We start from the raw sequence: 9,756 nt of genomic DNA, 5'->3' as shown, positions 1-9,756 counted from the left end.
GGAGAGCTGGCGTGTGGGTCCGTGATGTGGCACATGTGATTGAGGGTCTACATTCAATCCCAGCACTACTTTCCTTATCTTCCTGTTTTCCTTTTTTTTTTTTTTTTTTTTTTGTAAGGAGACAGGGTCTCATGGAGGACTCAGTGGCTGGCCTGAACCTCATTATGAAGATCAGACTGACCTCAAACTCAGAGATCTTCTGCCTCTGCCTCCTGAGTGCTGAGATTAAAGGTGGGTGACATTATGCCTAGACTAGGCCTTCCTTTTTACAGGTACATGTGTTTGTTTATTTGTTTAGAGTGTGTGTGTGTGTGTGCGTGCGTGTTCATGTGTGTCATGGCATGCATGTGGAGGCCAGAAGACACCTTGTGGGAGTTAGTCCTCTCCTTCTACCGTTGGAGTTTTGGGGGTCAACTCAGACCCTTATCTTGTTGTCAAGTGCCCTTATGCAGAGTCATGTCCCCTGCCCACCTTTTTGTGCTGGAGATCAAACCCTGGGCCTTGAACTTGTTAGGCAATCCTCCTGCCACTGAGCTGCAACAGCATCCCCTACTTCCTTCTACTTTTGCAAATACTCATTGACTCAAAACTTTGCCCAAGGCCAAGGTGTAAGGCAAGGACAGAGTAGGAATTAGAAGGAGTTTCTCATTCACTCTCCAAGGTCTTTTAACTCCTTTATGTAGTAGTGAAATACTCATTAACTTCTTCCTACCACTTAAGAGACAAGTTCTACTATTTTGTGCAGCTGCCATTAAAACCTTGCGTTGAAGCCTGGCATGGTGGCCTATGCCTTTAGTCCCAGTACTGAGGGGGCAGAGACTGGTGGATCTCAAAGCTCAAGGCCAGCCTGGTGTACAGAATGAATTCTAGGACAGTCAGAGCTACACAGGAAACTCTGTTTCCAAAAAAAAAAAAAGAAAGGAAGGAAGGAAGGAAGGAAGGGAGAAAAGAAAGAAGGGAGGGAAGGAAGAAAGAAAAAGAAAGAAAGAAAGAGGGGCTAGAGAGATGGCTCAGAGGTTAAGAGCACTGTCTGCTCTTCCAAAGATCCTGAATTCAATTCCTAGAACCACATGGTGGCTCACAACCATCTATCATGGTTATGATAACCTCCCTCTTCTGGGTGGAGGCATATATGCAGGCAGAACAGCATACATAATAAATAAATGAATAAATAAATAAAAAGAAGGAAAAGAAAAGAAAGCTTGGGTTCAAGGAACCTTCTTGCCTTGGCTCCTAAGTGGCTAGGATCATAAGAATGAACGTTGCTGCCATGGCAAACAGCTCTAATGCTCATTAACTGAATAACATCTTTCTGCATACTCTCAGGTCAAAGTCAGCTAATTTGTGTAAAACTGGAGATAAAAAGTGACTGTTTAGTTCTTATTTGTAAACATCACCTATAGCTTTCATTAATTTTATTTATTTATTTATATTCCCTTACTTGGCTCCAGCTATCTGCTTACTTTTTTTTTTTTTTTTAAGAAAGTGAGAATGGCTGGGCAGTGGTGTCCCGTGTCTTTGACCCCAGCACTCGGGAGGCAGAAGCAGGTGGATCTCTGTGAGTTCCAGGCCAGCCTGGTTTACAAATGGAGTGCAGGACAACCAAGGCTACACAGAGAAACCCTGTCTCATCTCGGAAAAAAAGCGGGGGGGGGGGACCTGGAGAAATGATTTAGAGCACTGGTTAAGAGCACTGGTTGCCCTGCCAAAGGTCTTAAGTTCAATTCCCACCAACCACATAGTTACTCACAACTGTTTATAATGAGATCTGGTGCCCTCTTCTGGCATGCAGGCATACTTGCAGGCAGAACATTGTATGCATAATAAATAAATAAATCTTAAAAAAAAATAAAAGAAAGAGAGAATGAACACACTTGGCAAGGTGATATGGGTCTTCGGTCTCAGCACTGAGAATGCTGAGGCTACAGAGTAAATTTGAGGCCAGCCTGGGCCTTGTCTGAAACAAAATAAAATCAATAACAAATGGGAGGGGGAGACCCAAAGAGAGAGAAAAGGAATCTCTTCACACTTGGGAGCAGAGGCAGCAGGATTCCTATAGGTTTGAAGCCATCCTGACTTACGTAGAAAACAACAGCAATAAAACAAAATAAAAAAAACAGCCAAGAAGGGGGTGGGGTGTTAAGATCAGTATTTTCCTGACGTCTTTCTTTTGTCTACTCCCAAGTTACAGATCCCTGGGAGTAGGGTGCAGGCGGCTTTGGCATTTTGTTGTTGTTATTCTTATAAAGAAAAGGGAAGAGAGAAAGGCTGTCAGGAGGACAGAAAGAAGGAAAAACGAAAGGACCGGGAGAGTGGGACACAGTGATTAAACACGCGTGTGGCCAGTCTAGCCTGTGGAAGGTGCTAGACTCCAGCCCTCTACCCTCCGCGCTGTTACCTCCATGTGCACTTGGGGGACTATTCACAGTCTCCAGCAGCCCATTTGCTTTCTCAGAGCCATCTTTTGAAAGTATGGTCCCACTGAGTGGCACCTCCTCCCTTGGGCCTCGTCGCCCTTTCATCTCTTCCGTCACCTTGTGCCTTGGAGCCCCAGGTTTGGGTGCAGTGCCTAGTCTTTGTCTTCCCCCGGCATCCCATACTCATCTGTACGCATAATGTCATTGTGCACTGTGTAAAGATTCCGATGCTGATTTCTGTGCCGCCATACCTGGTTGCGATCCAGGAGACATCAAGAGAGGGCAGCTGGAGCAGAGAAAGACATGAGGTGCAAGTATTGTCAGGGTTTATGGTGGGAAGAAGCCAGATTAGCTTAGAGGGTTAAAATAGATTAGTGCTGCTCAGTTCTTGTGCCATAAAGCTTGTTAAATAAATACAATAGTCCAGTCGCAATTATTTGGATCATAGCCAGGTTAAGAGAGAAACTGCAGTCCGACATGGGTGGCACAGGCCTGTGATCCCAGCACTTGAGGAGGCAGAGGCAGGCAGATCTCTATGAGTTGAAGTCAGTCTGATCTACAAATTGAGTCCAGGACAGCCAAGGTTACACAGAGAAACCCTGTCTCAAAAAACAAAACAAAACAAAACAAAAAACATGGGAGTCAAGGATTATTTCTGACATGAACTCAGTGACTGGCTCATTGATCTCCCCCCCCACCCCCAAGGGAGGAGCAGCCTTGCTAGGCCACAGATAAGGACATTGCAGCCAGTCCTGAAGATACCTGATAGGCTAGGGTCAGATGGAAGGGGAGGAAGACCTCCCCTATCAGTGGACTTGGAAAAAGGGCAGGGAGGAGATGAGGGAGGGAGGGTGGGATTGGGAGGAAATGAGGGAGGGGTCTACGGCTGGGATACAAGCGAATGACCTGTGATTAAAATAAAATAAAAAAAAAAAAACAGGAAAAAAAGAGACTGCAATAATACACATTTATAAAACACCATTAACCCTCCTCGCCATTGGAGTGCTTCCCACATTTTTGTTTAATTCCTTTTTAATCGCATATCTTTCCCAATAGGCCATGGATTCCATTTTTAAAAGAAGGAGCTATTATTATTTTGTAACTGGATCTCCAGTGAACACTGCGTGCCCAGCATACAGTAGATACTAAAAGAAACTTTGCTGGACAAAAGTTTAGAGAGCTAAAAATAAAGGGCTGGCATGTGTCTCTGCGCAGCGCTAAGCCAGCTCGCATAAAGCCTTGGGTTCAGGCTCCAGCACTCCATAAAACTGGGTGTGCTGGTGGCACACAGCCCTGCATTCTCAGGGCTGGGCTGGGGAGACGGTGAAGAACACTTGCTGTGTAAGCTTGAGGACCTGACTTTAGATCCCAGCACCCGAGTGAGAGCTGGGCATGGCTGTGTGCCTGCAAAGCCAGAGCATGGCTGGGAGGAGGGAGGAGGGAGGAGGGAGGAGGGAGGAGGGAGGAGGGAGGAGGATTGCTGAGATTTCTGGCTGTTAGTTTTCTAGAACCCTCTCCCTGGGCAGACATAAAGAACCACCTACCTCCTCCTTTTAGGGCATCCAGAACAAACCAAAGCAGGATGTCACTAAAGTGCAGCTTGGGAAACCAATGAGTTCGTTGGATTTGTTTAGAAAACCTTCCCTCAGCTTGTGTGATGACTTCCTTATAGCTGCAGACTGAGTCCCTCCCTGCTGTTAACCTTCCTCCGTCTATACACCAAGACTAGCAGGCCCTGGACAGCCAGGGTAGAATTCTATATGCCTCACTGGGAAGTGCATGAAGAAGGAACTAGAATCTTAGGGGAGGGTTTCCTCACTCTCCCTAGCCCCTCTTTCTATGAGGAAATGTCAAGGGTCAACAGCACTGATCTCTTGACTTGATCCTGGGTCACTTGTAAGTAGCCACAGCTGCCCTGGGGCAATGGCAACCTTTATGCATGGAAGATAGAACTACCTATGGAACACTGGCTGGAAACCTCTGAGCTCTGGGTTCTGTGAGAGACCCTGTCTCAAGAGAGTACGGTGGAAAGGTGATGACAGAGCAGGCCATCGTTCCCCAGCCTCCTAGCATGTGGAGACCTGTCACAAAACACACACACACACACATCCTAGGTTCTTTTTCTTTTTCTTTTTTTTTTAACTTAGGCTATGCAACAATGCTTATAAAATGGGGAATGACCACAACTCTCTGTAGGAATTAGACAAAGAAAGCAACACACACACACAAATTGGACACAGTGGTACACAACTGTAATCCCAGCATCTGGGGAGGCTGAGGATTACTAGGGGAGGCAGGCAGATCTCTGAGAGTTTGAGGACAGCCTGGTCTACAAAACGAGTCCAGGACAGCCACAGCTACACAGAGAAACCCTGTGTAGCCGTGAAACCAAAACCAAAATAAAACAACAACAACAACAATGAAAATGTTTCCCTTAAATAGAGGTGACACATACCTTTAGTCCTAGCACTTGGAAGGCAGAGGCAGGCGGCTCTCTGTGATGGAGGCCAGCCTGGTCTACAGAGCAAGTTACAGCACAGTAAGGGCTACACAGGGAAACTCCGTCTTGAGAAACCAAAATAAATAAATAAATAAGATTTTACCTGTATGAGTATGTTTTGCCTGCACGTGTGTGCATCACATCCATGCTTGGCACTCTTGGCCCTAGATCTCCTGGAACTGGAGTTACAAGCAGTTGTGAGTCTCCATGTGGGCGCTGGGAACCCAAACTGGGTCCTCTGCCGCAAGCGCCCTCAACTGCCGAGCCATCTCTCCAGCTCCCTTTTCTTTTGAGATAGAGGAGTCCAGGATGGCTGGAGTTGCTCCTTGTGTCTGCCTTCAGAGTGTTGGGATCACGGCTGTAAGCCAGTCTGGGAGGGGTGTGTGTGTGTGTGTGTGTGTGTGTGTGTTGTATAGATACTTGTAAAGAAGGTGTATACTCATGTGCGTGCCTGAGGGGGGTGGAGGGTGTCTTTCGCATTCTCTCAACCACTTTCTATCTTCTTGTTTTGAGACAGGGCCTCTCACTGAATCTGAAGCTTATGGGTTAGGGTGGGCTGGTGCCTGATGAGATCTTCCTGTCTCGACCTTCCCCTCTCCCCTTTTCGGTGGAGTTACTGGTCCTTATGCTTCCGCAGTAGGCACTTTATTGACCGAGCCATCTCCTCAGCCATACATTTGGGTTTAATTGATCCTAAGATGATAATGAAGATCTTTTTCTTTTTCCTCCTCTCCCTTCCCCAACTTCTCTTCCCAGGCTGGGACTCAAACCCAGTGTTCCAATACTGGGGTAGACTTCTAGCTCTTGAGACTTGTTTTTAAGAGACAACCCTCCCCTCCCCCAGATATGTCCATGTGCAGCTTGAGTTGAAAACAACTTTCTTGTTTCTTTTTTTTAGCTTTTTTTTTTTTTTTGTCTTTTGACAAGATTTCTTTGTGTAGTCCTGGCTGTCCCGGAACTTGTTCTAATAGACCACGCAGGTCTAGAACTCATAGAGATATGCTTGCCTCTGCTTCTGCCTCCCCAAGTGCTGGTATTAAGAGTGTGCAATGCTACTGCTCATCTGAAAGCAACTTTCGAGTTAACTACTGTGGAAGCCTCAAACAGCTAGGATCATGAGTTTGCACTGCAGACACAGGCACAGACATGCTGATGGGATTCCTGTCACGGCTAACATGCCAGAGCCAGGAGCAAGCACAGCCACTTCTACACTCCCTGCCAAGGAACCCTCTCCTTTATCCCCAGTCAACCGCACACACCACTCCTCACACCCGATCCACAGGGAAGAGGGAGCTATTAGGTGTCAACACCGCCATCCTGGAACTGTAGCTAAGGGCTTTGAGAGCACTTTCTGAGGTAACAGCTTTCTGCTCAGGACCAACCTCACCATGAAACCTGCCAGAAATTACCTCACAACCTGTTTCAGCAACTTTGGCTGTAAAATTAAACTAGGACTGGTGGTGTAGCTCAGTGGTAGAGGGCACGCTTAGTGTGTGTGAGGTCCGTCATTTGATTTCTAGTACATAAAAGAGTATGCTTAATTAACGAGATGCATTTGCCAAAAGTAACGTGAGATGTAATAAGCAAATAATTGTGATGTTCTCTGAATGCATTCATTTGGTGGAAGTTATAAATAATCTATTTTATAAAATTCCATAAAGAAAGAAAGAAAGAAAGAAATCCCCAGAATCCACATGGCAGGGAATGGAAGCCTCTTCTGATATCTGTGGCACAAATACATTCTCTCCCATCCCCAGACTTTTCCCACACCTCAAATAATGTTACACACACACACACACACACACACACACACACACACCAGGGTCAATGACAGGTCTCATGGGTAAAGGCGCTTGCTGCCAAGACTGACCACCTGAGTTCAAGCCCCAGGACCCACAAGGTGGGGAAGAAGCCTTCAAAGCTATCCTGTGATCCCCCCACACAAGCTGTGGCACACGCACAGAAGAAAAATGCCATCTCAGAAAATCCTAATAAAACGAAGCACTAGTTCATATATCAGACCGAAAACAAAAGGCAGAGAGTGTCCCCAGCACTGACAGGACTAGCCTGGAGGTTTCTTAGAGACATCTGCTCCTGCAGCCTCACAGAGCTGCTCTGCCTGTTACCTGTCTGGTTTGTTCACGTCCGGAGCTTCTGTGAGATAGTGATCCCATGCTTCTCATAAAGCTCTGTTTCCCCTGAGGCCAGCCATGGCGCTTCTTACATGTAAAGCAGAATATAAGCAATAAAATCTCTACTCATAATGTGCTTTGTGGAATGTTATGGGCCAGAAGTGGTGGCCTCCTACTACTAAGGAGGCTGGGGCAGAGGTATCAGGAATTCTAGGCTGGCCTAGGCAACATAACTGTTTCAGGCCAGTTTGGATTGCATAGTAAATTTCATGTCAGCCTGGGCTACATAGGGAGAGCCTGCCTCAAAATAAGAACCAGAGCCAAATAGCCGGACACAGTGGCACACGCCTGTAATCCCAGCACTCAAGGATGCAGAGTCCTCTGTGAGTTTGAGGCCAGCTTAGTCTACAAAGCTAGTGCAGGACAGCCAGGGCTACACAGAGAAACCCTATCTTGAAAAACAAACAAACAAACAAAAACAAAACTTTTCCACATCCACACATATGCATACACATGAAATTCCCAAGAGCTAGGGCAGTTGCTTGCTTCCAAGAGTCCTCGCATGAAACACAGGATAAATTTCCAATTTCCAGCACCAGAGCAAAACCAAGTGTGGTGACTGATGCTTGTCATTTAATCACCTGAGTGGCAGGGGCAGAAAGATCAGGAGTTCAAAGTCATCTTGAGCCACACATGACCCCCCCCAAACAAACAAACAAATAAACAGCAAAAGAACCATTAAGAAAAGCAAAACAACTAAACATAAAAAAATAACCAAACAAAAGCAAACAAAAACAAAAATCCCAGTATATCCATCCTCTTCCCGGTCTAAGCAGGCTTTGTTCCTGGCCTGGGAGTTTGCATTCGGTTCAGTTCCAAAGGGATGGTGATGCCCCTGGCTTGTGGAACTTCTCTAGACATGCCCCCGTGGAGGGAGTGGGGTTGGAATCCCTCGTGAATCCTACAACTGCGCTGCTTGTGTTTAGGACTTTATGCCAGCTCAACTATTTCAGGACTTGAACGGTATTTTGCTATTACTTAATCACCAGGTGTGGGGCGGTGCAGGACTTTAATCCCAGCACTTGAGAGGCAGAGGTGGGCGAATTTGTTTGAGGCCGGCCTGGGTTCTATAGTACAGCACTACATGGAGAGACCTTCTTGGAAGAACCAGACCAAACACTACATCTTTTATTTCAGTATGCTGTCGCAAAGGTGCTGAGTCATTTACACACACGTGTACAGATACACAATCAGGAGGTTCTGGTTCCTCCATTCCAAGCTTCCCACCCGCCATCCCCCCCAAAATAATCTGGACTCCAATGTCTGAACTGAGGATCTACACTGAGGGTCTGTAGGTAACACTGTATTTTTTCCTGGTAACCTTTTCGGTACTTAGTGCAGGGTTCATTCCTAGGCCATCCTACATCTAAGCAAGCTCTTTACATGGGGGGCTGGTCACCAGCAGGCCAGTAGGGCGGGAGGAGCAGAGGCAGGGTTTGGAAGGCCTTGAGCATGAAGGAATAGCTTCAGGGACCAGCTGCAGGGAGGCAGATCAAATTTATCCTGGGGTGAGAGGACTATATAGGAAAAGGGAAGTGGCCAGGAGGAATTCTGATAGGCCTCACAGTGTGCTTCATTTGCATTAAATAGCAGGGTCCTATCTCCTGTGCAGGGGCACGGTACCTAACTATACTATAGGTGCAGGGAGGGAGGGCTAGCAGGGAACTGTGCCAAAGGCTTTCTATCAGATGTGGGTAAGAGGTATCTATGCCTAAAGACGCTGTCCAGGTGAGATCAAACAGAGTAGGAGGCACTGCTGGGGAAAGGGAGTGTTCCTTCTAGGGCCAAGCTCAGAAAGGCTCTCCCGGACTAAGACTGCAAACTCAAACAGTCCTTCAACATCAAGATTTTCAAGATAGCGTTCTCTGTGGAGCGCTGGCTGTCCTGTACCTCACTCTGCAGAGACCTGCCTGCCTCTGCCTCCCAAATGCTGGGATTAAAGGCATAGGCAATCACCACATGGCTCCATGTACCTTTTTAAAAAAAGTTATTTATATACAATTTATTCATTTTGTATCCCAGCTGTAGGACCACCCCCTCCTTCAATCCATGTATCTTTTAAAAAAAGAATCTGTTGTAAAGTGAAACTTTTTTTAAAACTTAAAAAAAATTGTTACTGCCAGTGTGTAGCACAGGCCCTAGGGAGCACCTATCACAGCACTAGGGAGGCAGACGCTGGCATCTATCTGTGAGCCTGGTGTATAAAATGACTCCAGGCCAGCCAAAGTTCCACAGAAAAACCTGTCTCAATTAAAAAAAAAAGTGTTATGGGTGGGGGTGTTCTGCCTGCATGTGTTTTGTTTTCAGTGTCTGAGGACAGAGGACTCTAGGACTGGAGTTAGCCACCATATGGGTGCTGTCAACTGAATCCAGGTCCTCCGGAATAGCAGCCAATGCTCTTAAGCCCTGTGCAGTCTCTCTAGCCATTTGCTGCTGTTCCTGGTTTGCACAGTGCCGGGGATTGAACCCAGGATTTGGTGCACGCAGGGCAAGCACTCTTACCAACTAAGCTACATTGTGGACCTGTGTATCTCTTCTAACTGCAGTTGTCTCAACCTGCGAAATTAGAGCAATAGCCAGTTCTTCAAGAAACAATACGATTGTTTCTAGTCCCTGCAGCAACAGCTTTGGAAACAGTCTTTCCTCT

This window comes from Meriones unguiculatus, chromosome 3, assembly GCF_030254825.1.
Source record: "Meriones unguiculatus strain TT.TT164.6M chromosome 3, Bangor_MerUng_6.1, whole genome shotgun sequence".
Taxonomy (NCBI): Eukaryota; Metazoa; Chordata; class Mammalia; order Rodentia; family Muridae; genus Meriones; species Meriones unguiculatus.
Note: the sequence above shows the minus strand (reverse complement) of the source record.